Here is a 4648-nt window from a genome sequence, read left to right as displayed (position 1 = left end):
ACACCAGCTTGCCCCACTGGAGCCCCTGGGCGGCCCCCCACACCCCCACTCAGCTGAGCCCCCACTGCAGGCTCCCCCAGCACGGCCCCCCTCGCCCCGTGGCCTGCCCGCCGCTGGCAGCGAGCCCCACTGCACACCACGTCCTGTCCCACCGCCGGGGGGGGGGGACGGGGGGGTCTACACCCACCCCAGGGACCCCACAGCCTGGCCCAACCATGGGGTCCCCCACGCATGGGCATGGAGAGGGGGGGACAGCAGAGCCCCAGAGCTCGGCACGGCTCCCGGCTCCTCTGGGACAGGGGAAACGCAGCCCCGGCTCGGTGTGTCCCGTCCCACCGCCACGGCCACACTCACCCGGGATGGGGCTCTGCTCTGCCCCACACCACCCCTCCGGTGTCCCGGCCCCGGGACAGCCCGGCCACGGCTACGGGCAGGTTCTGCCAACACAGCCGGGCTCCCGGGGCGGCCGTTTCGCAGGCTGCGCGTTACAGGAAGGAGCGGAGAACAGCTATTTCCTTCCAAAATGTCAGCTGCCTGCGCAGGGCAGCCAGCCCCGGGCTGCCAGCAGCTTCCTCTGCCATGGCTGCCTGCGCGGTGCCACCGAGGGAGCGGGGCTGGCACCCCCTCTGCCCACAGAGTCTGGCACATCCTCTATTCCCAGTGGGTCAGCGGGGCTGAACCCCCCTCTGAGCCCCCCCAAGCAGCTGGAGATGGGACCCCAGGGACTGATGCAGGAGCAAAGTAGGGGGGAAGATGGGACAGACTCGCCTGTGCCCCCCATCTCTGCTCGTCCCCCCACATCAGCAACACTGGGGTGCTGGCAAACAACCCCTGGCATCCCCCCGGCCCCACTTGGAGCTGCTGGGACGGGGGTCGGGGCTGGTGGGCACCGGGGCAGGATGAAGCCAGCCGGGAGGGTCGTGGGGCTGGGAAGGGGGCTGCTCACCCCCCAAATTTCACCTCTGCCCGTGGTTTCCAGCTCCAGGCTGGGGAGACGAGCTCCTTCTAGAAGCTCGGTGCTTTGATGGCTTTTGTTTGTCTCCTCAGAAGAGCAGCAGCAGCCACCGACTCACCAGCCCCAAGTAACGGGGTGAATTCTCCTGTTTTTTGGCTCCCAAAGTTGCCGGGACGCCCGAATGGGCATCCCGGCAACTTTGGGAGCCAAAAAACAAGGAACTCACACCATTACAGGAACAAGGAAACCCCACGCACTGCCTGATGCTGCCCAGAGAGAAACCAGCCCCACGCGAGCAGAGACACCCCAGTTGGGGACCGACGCTGCCCCCCAAGTGCTGGGGGGGGTCTCAGGGCCAGGGGTTGCCTGCAGCTGAGCTCAAAGCACGGGCCCGGGGCTGGTACTTGCCCGTTGGCATTTGCCACCCTCGGGAACAGGTTTGTTGTTTTTTTTTTGGTTTGTTTTGTTTTTTTTCCCCTCTTCAGATTTTCCCTTCCAACCACAGAGGCCCAGAAACCTGCGTCAAAGCAAAACCACAAAAATACCCAATAAAATCCCAGAGAATTCCTGTGAATCCAGGGGTTGGGACCTAGAGAAAAACCCACCCCACTGCACCAAGAGTTGCCCTGGGGCAGCCACAGGCACCCACGCTGCCCCATTGGGATCCCCTCAAACACCAGCAGGACCCAGGGCAGAACAGGGGGGTCACAGCCACGATGCCACCCCCTTGGCCAAACTCTCCACAGCAAGGTCCAACCTCAGTCCCCCCCATCCCTCAGGACACCGGGTGCCCAGGACCACCCTCCTGGCACAAAGAGCTGGCTGTGCCAGACCCCACGCGGGCTGGAGGCTGTGGCTACACAGGAACAACGGGGGCTTGTCTGTGCTCTGGGGGGGGACTGGGGGCCGAGCAGCACAGTGCAGGCAGCCTGCCCACCCTTCTGGTTGCAGGCAGCCACACCAGAGCAGGAGCGGGCACCGGTGGGCAGGACATGGCGTGCAGCCCCTCCAGCAGAGCCCAGAACCCACCTGGCCCCCACCGGCACGAGCCCAGCGTGGGTCCTGCGGGACACCCGCCGTGGGGACCCCAATCCCCACCGTAAGCTCACAGACAGGATTAGAGAGACCTGGGCAGAGCTTTAATTACTCCCGGCTCCCTGGGGCCAAGCAGCCGAATTAGCCGGCTGCGGGGCTGGCACGGCAGGGAGCTCCCAGCTCTGATGCCTCAGGTCCTGGGGGCTTCCCCTGGGCTCGGTGGGGGGGTACCAGGGTGGGCACGGAGCCACTTCATCCCACTGCCCACCCCCAGCATCCCTGCTCCAGGCAGGCACTGACCCTCACCTGGAAGGGGACGTGCAGCCAGGGCACTCAATGAAGGTATTTTTCCTCCCCAATAATAACGACCCACCCCAGCCCCTGTAACGCTGTGGAGGGGGTGAAACGTCCCCCTGCAGGAGGTGAAGCCCCCCAGGAATCACACACCACCCCGATGCCTGCTCCAGCCCAGTGGGGAGGGCCCCGCTCCGGTCCCCATCCTCCATCCCAGAAGGAAAGAGGCATCACCCCAGAGATGGCCCTGGGGAAGGGCAGGGAGGTGACAGCATCCCAGTGACCCCCCCCAGGATGGGGCAGCAGCTTCAGGCAGATCTGGGACAAGGAAGAAGCCCCCACGCTCCCCTCCAGCTGGTTCAGCCTCGTGTTGCCCCCTCCAACAACCCAACCCAGCCACCTCCCAGGGAGCCCACAGCCACCTCGAGGTCCCACACCAGCCCCTGGCACGAAGACCACCCCTGGCACCAAGCCCCGGGTTCCCTGCTAATCCCTGCTCAGACCAGCACCAGCCCAGGAGAGATGGGCTGGTCAGAAGGACCTGAGGATTAAGCTCATTTCAGCGTCGAATTAGTCCCGATTGGGGTCTGGAGACACAATTTCATTTTATCTGCCACGCTCCGGCGGGCACACACAATGGCACTAATCCGGGCGCCGGCCGGGATGGATTTGTGGAGCAGGACCCAGGTGGGCAGGGGCAGACGCCGCGGCAGCACAGACACCGTGGCACCGAGACACCGTGCTCCTGCTCCCCGTGGGGCAGGAGAGACCACGCAGGAGGCTCCCCCGAGCCGTGGGACCAGCCCAGCCTCACACCACGGGCACCTGGGGGGCTGGGGCAGGAGATGGAGAGGCAGGGGGATGAGAGCCCACCAAGGGCACCCGCTGCCCTGCCCGGGGAAGAGGCACTGACAAGGCTGTGAGACAGCACAGGGCAAGGGCAGGACCCACCGTCCAGCCCCATTTTGGGGGGCAAACCCTCACACACCCTCATCTTCAAGAGCAAACACCCAACGTGGGCTGCAAGCACCCGGCTGCGCACGAGGATACTCCGGTAACGGGGGATGCCAGGTGCTGCTGCACGGTGCCGGGGAAACCCTCGCAGATGTCCCAGCCCAGCAGCACCCATTGCCCCTGCCCCACAGCGCTGTGCCCTGTGCTCTCAGGCACCAGGAGAAGCCATGGTGTGGGGACAAGCAGGTCCCCCAGGAGCATCCCCTGCATCCCCCTCCAGGGTGATGCTCTCCCACCAGCTCAGCGGAGCAGAAGGGAGGGGGGTAGAGCCTTACCAGGAGGGGGACTAGTCAGAACGGGAATAAAAACCCCAAAACACTAATGGTTTCTGCAACAAAATTCTCATTCAGAGCGGGTAAACCTCAGCCAAACCTGGCCAGGGGTTAAACACAGCACCCAGCCATCCCCAGACGGGTGCGGGTGGGAGAGAGCTGGGTTTCACCTCTCCTCGCCCCAGGAGGTGCCAGGACAGAGCAGAGCCCCGTTCTGCCCCATAAATGCCCCACAGAAGCCTTTCCAACAGGCTCGGGTGACTGACGGGGATATAAACGGAGCGCTCCGGGCCCGGGCAGCTCTGCCACCCGGAGCCACAGCCCCGAGCCGCGCGTTAACGCCACCAAATAGGACAGAGATCATTTTACAGCTGTTTTAGCCGGTGCAAAGGGCTTGGATACGCCACGAGCGAGAGCTGCCCCTCTCTCTCTGCTAAAAGCTTTGCCGACAGCCGTGGAGAGAGAGGGACAAAGCGCCAGACGGAGGGTGCCCCCGCGACCGTGCCCATCGGCCCCCCGAGCTCTGCCCCGGCACCAGCCTTTTCCCCAATTCCCTCCCTGGCAGAGCCACGCTCCGTCCCAACCAGCCTTTGCATCTCAATAACAACAGGAAGACACGAAGTTGTTGCAGCGAGAATGGAGATTGCAAAACTCACCAGCGACCCAACAGGGAGCGAGTCGTGACCATGTTACGGTCGTCGGGCTACGCCAACGGCGGCCACCCCGGAGCCCGGCGAGGAGTCACCCGGCAGCACAGGGCTCCCCGGCCGGGTGGGACACGGGGGGCTGGCACCGGGGGGAAGAGCAGGGCAAGGAGAGAGCCTGCCTTCGAGCAGCCAGCTCTCCCGGCCCCTCTGCTGCAGCCAGATGGGTGGATTCTGCTTTATCAGCAAGTCAGGGCGGCACTATCGGCCAGGAAGCCGTGCTCGCCTGCGTGCCTCCCCCTCGACATTTCCCAACGCGGCGGCGGGAGAAGCGGTTCAGGGCAGCCTACCTTTTATCAGCCAGCAGATGTTGCTAGAACTGCTGCTGCCTGTAAAAAAAAAAAAAAAAAAAAAAAAAAAAAAAAACCTCGAAC

The 4648-nt window shown here is 64.2% G+C and overlaps 1 protein-coding gene across 3 annotated transcripts in view; it reads right to left on the bottom strand.

Annotated features, from left to right (window-relative positions):
• The window catches only part of LOC106898103 (signal transducer and activator of transcription 5B), a 15645-nt gene extending 11051 nt beyond the window's left edge, over positions 1-4594 (bottom strand). The window contains exon 1 of one of the 3 annotated variants that reach the window (XM_014959189.1): positions 4565-4594. The gene's annotated coding sequence lies outside the window, so the exon portion shown is untranslated. Of the gene's footprint in view, positions 1-354; positions 576-4226; positions 4500-4564 lie in introns of those variants that run through there. The other 2 variants (XM_014959187.1, XM_014959188.1) reach the window with 2 other exon arrangements.
• Positions 4595-4648: the final 54 nt, after the last annotated feature.

This window comes from Calidris pugnax, unplaced genomic scaffold, assembly GCF_001431845.1.
Source record: "Calidris pugnax isolate Ruff unplaced genomic scaffold, ASM143184v1 scaffold341, whole genome shotgun sequence".
Classification (NCBI taxonomy): domain Eukaryota; kingdom Metazoa; phylum Chordata; class Aves; order Charadriiformes; family Scolopacidae; genus Calidris; species Calidris pugnax.
Note: the sequence above shows the minus strand (reverse complement) of the source record. Positions and strands in the feature narration are given on the sequence as shown.